Below are 11,193 nucleotides of genomic sequence, written 5' to 3' on the forward strand. Positions count from 1 at the left end.
AATCTTCAGGACCTTATATTTAGTTCTTAATAGCACAGTGATACACTCTTTGCCCTTTTTTGTCTGGTTTGCTTCACTCAGAATAATGTCTTATAGATTCATCCATGTTGTCATATGCTTCATGACCTCATTTTTTCTTAATGCATAACATCCCATCATGTATATACACCACAGTTTGTTTATCTGCTCATTAGTTGATTAACACCTAGATTGTTGTCAACTTTTGGAAATCATGAATAAAGCCACGATGAAAGTCAGCAGGTAGATGTCTCTTTGTGTTACTGCTCTCAGCCTTCTGGGTATGTAGCTAGTAATGACATTGCCAGGTCACATGGCAAGTCTATGTTCAACTTCCTTAGGAACTGACAGGCGGTCCCCCACAGTCGTAGTACCATTCTACACTCCACCAACAGTGAATGAGATTCCTGTCTCTCCACATCCTCTCCAACACTGAGATTTCTGACTTTTTAATAGTATCCATTCTAATAGGTGTAAAATGATACCTCATTGTAGTTTTTTTTTAACAAATCTATTTTATTGATACATATTACTAAAGTATACATCGATCCAAAATATTCAATCAGTGGTACTTGGTAGAAACACATAGTTGTGCTTTCATCACTTCAGTCATTTTTAGAGCAATTTCATTATTCCAATAATAATAGTAATAATAATAATAATAATAAAGCAATCTCAGCACCTCCCAATCTCTCTCTGTTTCCCCTGCCATACATAGCTGCTATTCTTTTTCATTTTTTCTAGGTTATTTTTATTTATATTTTGTAAAAACAGTTTAAGTATAAAATATCACCCATATCCGTGTTTTATGTGAGGTTTTACTATCTTACGCAGTCCCATGTTACAGTTTTTAGCTTTCCTTCTAATAATGTACACGACCTCGGACCTTCAACCACTATCAAACCCATGTTAATAGCTCTGCTAGTTACAAACACTAGGATGTGCTCTCACCAATTCTATTAATTTTCTAAGATTTACAAACAACCTTTTTTTACCAGTTCTGCACAGATTAACCTTCAGCTTTCCATTCTCTGTCTTCATTCTATTTTCTGGTGGCTTGTATTCTAATTATTAGCTCCTTAAGTTTACACAATATATTTAGTTCATAATGGCATAATCATACAGTATTTGTCCTTTTATGTCTGGCAAGCTTTACTCAAAATAATATCCTCCATGTTCATCCATGTTGTCATATGCTTCATGACTTCATATCTTGTTATAGCTGCATAACATTCCATCATGTGCACAAACTACAAATGTTAATCCATTCATCAACTGATGGACACGTGGGTTGTTTCCAACCTCTGGCAATCGTGAATAATCCTAATATGAACATTGGTGTGCAGAGTCTGTGTCTCTGCTCTCAGTCCTACTGGGTATGTAGCTAGTAATGATGTTGTCAGGTTACATGGCAAGTCTATATACAACCTCCTTAGAAACTGCCAAACAGTCCTCCACAGTAGCTGTACCATTATACATTCCCACCAACAGTAAATAAACATCACTGTCTCTCACATCCTCTCCAACATTTACAGGTTCTGACTTTTTATGGCAGCCAATCTAATAGTTTTGAAATGACATCTCATTGTGGTTTTAATTTGCATTTCCCTAATCGCTAGTGATGTTGAATCATTTATTTATGTGTTTCTTTGCCATTTGTATTTCTTCTTCAGACAGTTATCTTGTCAAGTCACTTGCCCATTTTTAATTGTTTACTTTGTCTTTTTATAGCACATAATGAGTAACAGTGGTGGCATCAGGCCTACAATCTTGTTCTAGATCTCAGTGGGAAGGCTTTGTCCTTCCCATTGAGTACAAGGGTAGCTGTAGGTTTTTCATATCTATAGTTTACCATATTGAGAAAGCTTCCTTCTATTTCTATCTTTAGAGAGTTTTTAACAAGAAAGGGTGTTGTATTTTGTGAAATACCTTTTCTGCATCAATGAATAGGATCATGTGATTATTCTTCTTCAGCTTATCAATATGGCTTATTACACCAATTGATTTTATTCTATTGAACCACCCTTCCATAACCAGAATAAAACCCACTTGCTCCTGGTGTGAAAATCTTTGAATGTGCTTTTGGAATCTGTTTGCAAGTATATTGTTGAGGATATTTGCATTTCTATTCATTAGAGATATTGGTCCAGAATTTTAAAACTTTTTAAATATCTTTATCTTGGTTTGGTATTAGGGTGATGTTGGTTTCATGAAATGAGTCTGGTAGTATTCTTTCCTTCCGAAGTGTTTTGGAAGAGCTTGAGCAAGATTGGTATTAGATCATCTTTGAACGGTTGGTAATTCCACGTGTTAAGGCATCTGGTCCCAGGCTTTTCATCCTTTGGAGGTTTTTGATGACTGTTTTAATCTCTTACAATATGTTGTGCTCTTCCAATTCTTCCAGGGTCAGTGTAGGTGGTTCATGTGTTTCTAGGAAATTATCCATCTCCTCAACATTGTCTGGTTTTTTCATATACAGTTGTTCATAGTATCCTATTATGAGCTCTCTTATTTCTGCAGGACCATTAGTAATATCTCCTCTCTCATTTCTGATTATATTTATCTGTGTATTCTCTCTTATTTCTTTGTCAGTCTAGGTAAGGGTTTGTTGATTTTGTTGATCTCAAAAAAACTTTTGGTTTTCTTATTTTTCTGTATTATTTCTTTGTTCTTTATTTTAAAGAGATTTATTTATTTATTTATTTCTCTCCCCTCCCCCCCACCTCTGGTTGTCTGTTCTCTGTGTCTATGTGCTGCATCTTCTTCTTTGTTTGCTTCTGTTGTTATCAGCGGCACGGGAATCTGTGTTAGGTAATCTGTGTTTCTTTTTGTTTCTTTCCTTCAGCTTGGTTTGGCCTTGGTTTGTTGCTTTTTTTCTAGTTCCTCCAAGTGTGCAGTTAGATCTTCAATTTTAGGTCTTTCCTCTTTTTTAATCTAAGACTGCCTTTGCAGTGTCCCATAAATTTTGAAATGCTGTGTTCTCATTACATTCGTTTCAAGAAATTTGCTGATTTCTCTTAATTTCTTCTTTAACCCACTGATTAAAGACTGTTGTTTAATCTCCATATGTTTAAGAATTTCCCTTTTTCCATCCATTACTGATTTCCAGCTTCATTCCATTATTATCAGATAAAGTGTTTTGTATAGTTTCAATCTTTATAAATTTATTGAGACTTGTCTTGTGACCCTACAAATGGTCTCTCTTGGAGTACGATTGATGAGCACTTGAAAAGTAAAGTACACCCTGCTGTTTGGGGGTGCAGTGCTTCATAGATATTTGTTAGGTCTAGTTCATTTATCATATTATTCACACTCTCTTTCTTTATTTATCCTCTGTCCTAATTTTCTATCCAATACTGAGAGGGGTGTATTGAAGTCTCCAACTATTACTATAGAGGCATCTATTTCTCCCTTCAGTTTTACCAGTGTGTTCCTCATGTATCTTTGGTCACTCAGGTTAGGTGTATAAATATTTAATACAGCTATCTCTTCTTGGTGAATGGCCTCTTTTAAAATATATGACCTTCTTCATCCTTTATAACAGCTCTTCACTTGAAATCTATTTGTCCAATACAAATATCATTACTCCAGTCTCTTTTGTTTTCTATTTGCATGAAATACCTTTTTCCAACATTTTACATTTAACCCGGTTGTGGCCTTATATCTGAAGTGGGTCTTTTGTAGAAAACATTTAGATGGCTCATATTTTTTAATTCATTCTATGAGTCTATGTCTTTGGATTGGGGAATTTAAACCATTAAAGTTTAATGTTATTATTATAAAGCCATTACTTACATCATCCATTTTGTCCTTTGTTTCCCTCAGAATATCATTCTATTGTCTGCCTTTTTACACTTTAATTTTTACCCTTCCTAATATCTTCATTTATATACTCTTCTGGAAATCTCAACATTGCTTTTTCCTTGGAAGCTGCAGCACTCCCTTCAGTATCTCTTGTAATTCTGGTCTTTTAGTAATGTGTTTCATCAATTTTTATTTGTCTGTGAAAACATTGAAATCACCCTCATTTTTGAAGTACGGTTTTGCCAGATGTAGAATTCTTCTCGCCTCCATGGTTTCTGATGAGGGTTCTGCACTTAATCTTTTCAAGTATTTTTTGTATGTGTTGCTTTCAGAATCCTCTATCTCTGACATTTGTCCTTCTGAATAGTAGGTGTCTCAGAGTAGGTCTATTTGGATTTATTCTTTCTGGGGTGCATTGTCCTTCTTGGATATTGATGCTTATGTCTTTCAAAAGGGTTGGGAAGTTTTCAGTCATTATTTCCACAAATATTCTTTACTCCCCATTTCCAATCTCTTCTCTTTCTGGAGCACTGACAATGTATACAAACATTTCTCATTTCCATTCAATTTTCTGAGACTCAGTTTCATTTTTTCCATTCTCTTCTCTTTTTGTTCTCTTGACTTTTCAATTCAGATATTGTGTTTTTGAAATCACTAATTCTGTCCTAGAGCAATTAAAATCTGCTCATATATGTCAATATCTTTTTATTCTCATCCATCATGTCTTTCATTCCCATAAGGTATGTTACTTTTCTTTGCAGACTTTCAAGTTGTTCTTTATGCTCACTCCGTATCTTCTTAATATCCTTTATTTCTTTAGTCATATTTTCTTTAAATTCTTTGAATTGATTTAGGAGAGTTGCATGTTTATCACTTATGAATTATCTTAAATCCTGTATCTCTTCAGGTCATTTGGTTTGTTTCTTTGGCTGGGCCATCTCTTCCTCTTTTCTAGTATGGCTTGTGATTATTTGCTGATGTCTAGCTATCTGAATATGTTGGTGAATTTACTCTGATGGCCAAATTCTCTCTTCCATTTTTTTTTTCACAGCTCTTCTTTGTTATTTGTTTCAACTTATTCTATGTTCTTCAAATTACCCCATACTTACCTAGCAGGAGAGATACAAAGATCATGAAGGTGGTTTTTCCCAGGGTGAGGTCTACCCATTGTACTCTGGATGTGCGATTTCTCTGAGTATGGGAAAATCTCCTGCCTAATTTGTGGTAGTGGGTGACTGCATTTGTGTTCTCACATTTTTAAAAAATCACCCAGCTTAGGTTATCAAAATCAGACCAAGGGTTCACCAATGGGGTGTAGATTTTCTCCCAGTGGTTAGGATATATAGGATATAGAGAGAAGTAGAAACTTTTTTTCCCATCCAATTTTCAGACATGTTGGCAGATGGCACTCAACACCACATATTTCCATGGAAGTGTTTCAGTCTTGGCTTTCCTGTGTCTTGGTCTATCTAGAGCTGAGATTCTTATGGGGCTTTGCTGGCCAAATTCACAAAAAGCCTCCCACCTCCCTGTCCATTTTACCTTGAATGAGCTGAAAGGGAGGAAGAAATCTGTTCCCATACCAGTCAGCTGCAATGGACCAGGGGTTTTACCCTAGCTTAATATCTTTGCAGTGGGGAGGGGAGCCAGCCCAAACACTGCAGGCATTTGGTAACTGGCATTTGTTGTTTTGGGTTCTTCCTCTCTCTGTCCCTTACCTTCCTGGCACTTATGTAGCACTGTACTGTTTTGCTGACCCCCATAGCAGTTCCCTCAGATAGCTTTTGACACTTTCTCCATTGTTTTTGTGAGAGAATTGAGTCTTGCCTGCCAAATCTAATACCATCTTTTCACAATTCTCTCTCAGTGTAGTTTTCACTTCAATTTCCCTAATTGCTGCTGATGTTGAGCAATATTTCATGTGGGTTTTTTCCTTCATTTTTATTTCTTCTTTGGACAATTGTCTTTTCAAATCTTTTGCCCATTTTTTAAAATCCAGTAGTTTGTCTTTTTATTGTTGAGCTATATGATCTCTATATATCATGGATATTATATCCTTATTTGATATGTGATTGCCAAATATTTTCTCCCATATGCTTGCCTGCCTTTTTGCCATTTTGACAAAGTCCTTTGAGGTACAAAAGTTTTTAATTTTGAGAGGTCCCATTTATCTATATTTTCCTTTTTTGCTTGTGCTTTGCATGTAAGGTTTAAGAAGCCACCACCCACCACAAGATCTTGAAGCGCTTTCTCTATAACATCTTCAAGTATTTTTTATGGTTGTTGGTTTTATATTTAGGCCCTTGATACATTTTGAGTTAATTTTTGTATAAGATGTGAGATATGGGTCACATTTCTTTCTTTTGGATATGGCTATTATTTTCCCAGCACCATTTGTTGAATAGACTCTTCCAGTCCAGCGGGGGTGACTTGATAGCCTCATCAAAAATCCCTTGACCATAGCTGTGAGGGTCTATTTCTGAGGTCTTTATTCAGTTCCATTGGTCAATCTGCCTGTATTTATGCTGACACAGATGTCTTTATATCTCTTGACGTACTACCCTGTGGATGTTTTCTTTCTGAAACATCACAAAATGCCTGAAAATAAAATCTGTAATTCAGCCAATAAAATTCTTGAGCTGCTCTTTTTGCCAAGATTTGGCATAAAAGATGACATTGACATACATGATTTCTACTCCACATAAGTCAATGACTGGGAGAGTCACTAATAATATGGTATAATGAGTGAATATATCATACTTTGATGTTAGAAAAGTAACTTTTTGTGAGCCCAATGTAGGCACCAGTGTTGGACTTGAATAACCAAGAAAATCTTCCAAATTATTAACATCTAAGCCAGGAATTGAATGACATTATTGCCAGATTTTTTTCTTTTTAAAAGTTTTAATTATTTGTGCTCCACACATTCCATTCATAACATACAATCCATGGCTCTCAGCATAATCACATAACTTTGCATACATCAACACAGTGAATTTAGAACATTTTCACTACTTCAAAAAGAAGGCTACCATACTCTTTATTTCTTCTATTAATGCTCTTTAGCATTGTTAAGGTGCTTTTGTTACAGTTGAAAATATTATAATATTACTGTTAACTATAGTCAGAATTTGCATTATTTGTATTGTTCCCCTATAACACCCTATTATTAACATCTTGTATGAGTGGTATACATTTATTATAGTTCATTAAAGAGCACTCTTATATTTGTATTATTGACTACATTCATGAACAACTGGATTCATTATGTTATATAGTGCCAAGTTCATTGTCTAGTTTCCTTCTAATGGCATAAACAACCATAAACTTCCCCTTTCAACCACAATCATGCCCATATAGGAACACTCACAATAATTTGCTACCATGACATGTATCCATTTTAAAACCTTTACAGTCAACCTTATTAAAAAGTCTGCACACATTAAGTATCAGTTCCCCATTATCTATCCTCATTGTCTCTCCTGGTAACTTATGCTCTAGATCTTAGCTCCATGAGTTTACTTATTAGTTTGTATTACTGAGGCCATAGAAGATTTGTCTTTTGCATGTGATGTATTTCATTCAACATGATGTCCTCAAGATTCATCCATGTAGTTGCATACATCAGGACTTCATTGTTTCACCCATGTCTCTCACAGTCCTCTGGAAACCACCCACTTCAATCCTTCCAGTTTCTGCCCTTTTATATACACTTTCCCTAAATCATTTTGGTTGTCCCACTTGGGATTTCAAGAATTATCACTCCCTCAAGCCTGACTTTTAGATATTTCTCCTGTACATTTGGATATCATTCATGCAAATTAAAATCTATTTCATGAAGGAGTTAATAAGTTAAAAATGTATTCATTTGGAGTGACCAATGTCACCCATCCTCCAAGCCCAGCTCTGAAAATACCATTTATTAGAAATTAGCAGAAATACATAGATTATAATATTGTGCCTAGAGACACAATCCTTGTAGGACAAAGAGGCTCAGAAAATATAGGATGGACGGGTGTTTGCCCATCTGATCTTTTAAGAAACTGCTTGCTGAAATCCTGTCCTATATTTATCAATATTGCTGCAACATCCTTCTATTTATATATAAATATACATAAGTGTAAAAGCTTTAATCGTTTATAAACTGTAAATTCTTCCCTTAAAACTTTGCTAATAATTAACTGCATTCAAAGGACAAAAATGTTAATGTGTCATAAATGATGTAAACACCCATTTTTACCTCGTCTAGAGAAAGAAAAATATTTACATAGATTCCCTTAATTTATTGTCACAGTAATCCTGTTGATTGTTTTTCTTAAACAATTTAACAAAGGCTGTGATGAGAAGTACACCAAACTTTAATAACATGTTCAAATTACATGCCTAGAAGATTACACAGCTAGAATTTGAATGCTGCTCAGCCTGTGTGCCAAGCTTAAATTCCTGGCATGCTATTTGCCACACTTAGGCTTTACCTGAACTGTCCCATCTCACATCGCTCATCAGAGGACACACCCTGTGGTCATGACCACCTCCCTTTTGGCTTGTTCACAGGAATCTCCTCATGCCTTCATGCCTCTCACCAAACATCAGCCTGTGACCTAGCTCTCTCCTCATTTTCACGGTCTAGTTTAATCCAATTATACATTTCAACATTACAAGTTCAACATTTAATTTCTTATGTCCCTCATACTAACTGCTACCTCTAGTGATCAAGACCCAAATACCTGCATTTTTGCATGATTGCCTCTGACACATCATGAGATTAGAATATTGTTCCTGGTATAAACACAAACTCACTACTCTAGTGACTATCAAATGTATCAGGCAACTCTAGTGTCTTGATAATTGAATTATTGGTTTGTTCTCAAGAAATACATGAAGTCTTCTCCATGACTTTTGATCATGCTTATCCTAACCTAATGCCTCATTTTTAATAGATAATCTCCTAATAAACAGATGGATCATCAGTTTTCAAATTACCCTTTCATATCCTAACATCTTCAAATATTCCTTGCAATCACACATATTGGCTACACTTTCTCTCCTATTAAATTGAGACATCATGTTACCTCTGGCTGAGACCAATGTCTCCACTGAACTGTTCCTCCTAATTTTTTTGCTAACTACAGAATTGAAGGGAAAGGAGGAATAGAAGATGAAACAGGGGGTAATTTGGGGGCAATGGAAGTGTTCTAAATGATCATGCAATGATAGATACAGGCCACGTTAAATTTCACCAAATTTTGTAAAAGTGTATGATCAAAAATGTAAACCATAATGTAAACTATTGACCATGGTTAGTATCTATGTTCATCATTTGTAAGAAATGTATCATCCATATGTAAAATGATTAATATGGGAAGGGGGAAACAGGGAGGGTGTGGGGTAAATGGGATCCACTGTATTTTTTATGTGACTTTACTGTGACCTAAAACTTCTTTGAAGACAAAATGAAAAAAAGTAAGACACTATGGGAACAAATGGAAAAAAAATGTCAGTGTACATATAGGACAACAGATCTTACAGTGATGAAAGGCAAAATGTCAAAAAAATTTTTCTTAAATATTTTTCATTGTTTTTTAAACCCCAATTTTTAACTTTTTTTTTTTAATTTTCTGATTTTTATTTCTTATGTTTAAAACTATTATGGGAAGTGGACATGGCTCAACTGATAGAGTGTCCACCTACCATACGGGAAGTCCAGGGTTCAAACCCAGGGTCTCCTGACCCATGTGGTGAGCTGGCCCACACACAGCACTGCCATGCACAAGGAGTGCTGTGCCACACAAGGGTGTCCCCCGTGTAGGGGAGCCCCATGCACAAGGAGTGCTCCTCACATTGAGATGCCCTGTGCCTAACAGTGCAGCCTGCCCAGGAGTGGTGCCGCACAGAGAGCTGATGCAGCAAGATGATGCAACAAAAAGAGATGCAGATTCCTGGTGCTGCTGAGAATGCAAGAGGACATAGAAGAACACACAGCAAATGGACTCAGAACTCAGACATGGGGTGGGGTGGGGTGGGAGAAAGGCAGAGAAAAAAATGAAATAAATAAATAAATAAATTATTATTATTTCTTTTTCTTATTAATTTTATTTGGCTCCAGACATCGATGGCTGACCCATCATACATGTGTCCCTTAAAGATTTCGGGGGCAGTACAATAGAGACTGCTGCACAAGGCTTTCAGCTTCTGGTCAATGTTAAATGTATTACTTAAGCCAAAATTGGTAAGCTTGATATTCTCAACAGTATTCAAAAGCAGGTTTTCTCTTTTCAAGTCCCTGTGGGCAATAAACTTAGGTGGCAATTCTGCATAGCAGATACTGCTTGGTGAATATTCTCTTGGGCTTCTTGTTCTAACAGAGGGCCTTGGGCCATGAGGTAGTCAGAGTTCTCTTCTGGCGTACTCCACTCCATGATGTTCTCAATACCTTCAGACAACTGAATGATGTTTGGAAGTTTCAAGGCCTTCAATGTGCTCACCTCTCATGAGAGCATGCAGAGGCTGGCAGAGTTTTCAGTTTTCTGGATGATTTTCATGGCTGACTTGTGAGCAGTGACAAGGTGCCATGCTAATTTCACCATGGAAAAGCCACCCTTTCCAACAGTTCTGAGGAATTGATAGTTCCCAGTGAGGGTCTCCTCCTCAGCACACATGGCTAAATATAAAAACATAAAAATATAAATATTTATATAAATACAAAAACACTGCTAAAAGAAATTAAAAGCCTAAGTAAATGAAACTGCATTCTGTGTTCATAGATTAGAAGACTAAATATTAAGATATCAAATCTTCCCAAATTGATTTACAGATTCAATGCAATCCCAATCAAAATTCCAACAGCCTACTTGGCAGAAATGGAAAAGCAAATTATAAAATTTATTTCAAAGGGTAAGAGGTCCTAAATAGCCAAAAACACTTCATTAAGAAGACAGGGGACTGGGCTGTTTCGGGATTTTTGCTGGTCGGGAGGTGTCTGGACATCGATTTGGAGGGAAGATAACAGAGAGGATGCGTCTGTGAAATATACAGGGAGATCCCAGCTGTGCGCGGAAGATTCCCTCCTTGGGTGGGTGGAGCCACCACAGAATGGGGAGCCGCCACAGCATGGGGAGCCGCCGCAGCATGGGGAGCCGCTGCAGCATGGGGAGCCGCCCGCAGCGTGGGAAGCCGCGGCAGCACGGGGAGTCGCCACAGCCCGGGAGCGGTGGCGTTTTTTTTTTTTCTTTTTTTTGGAGGCTCTGCAGTACTGGGGAGTTCGTGGGCCCTGGGCCGCCTATTGGGGGGTTGGTGGAATGGGAGGCACTTGCAGACTGATTTGGGCAGACAGATGGGAGTTTTATGGCAAAGCGGGGGGGAATTTTTGAT

General features: G+C 36.8%; 1 long non-coding RNA gene and 1 pseudogene across 1 annotated transcript in view; both read left to right on the plus strand.

Moving 5' to 3' along the window:
* The window catches only part of LOC131274110 (uncharacterized), a 50,250-nt gene extending 40,430 nt beyond the window's left edge, over positions 1 to 9,820 (plus strand). The window contains exon 4 of the long non-coding RNA XR_011646219.1: positions 9,687 to 9,820. This is a non-coding gene — a long non-coding RNA (uncharacterized lncRNA). The remainder of the gene's footprint in view (positions 1 to 9,686) is intronic.
* On the plus strand, positions 4,924 to 5,078 carry LOC111762222 (U1 spliceosomal RNA; annotated as a pseudogene).
* Positions 9,821 to 11,193: the final 1,373 nt, after the last annotated feature.

The sequence above is a fragment of the Dasypus novemcinctus genome, chromosome 17 (assembly GCF_030445035.2).
Source record: "Dasypus novemcinctus isolate mDasNov1 chromosome 17, mDasNov1.1.hap2, whole genome shotgun sequence".
In the NCBI taxonomy this organism is placed as follows: domain Eukaryota; kingdom Metazoa; phylum Chordata; class Mammalia; order Cingulata; family Dasypodidae; genus Dasypus; species Dasypus novemcinctus.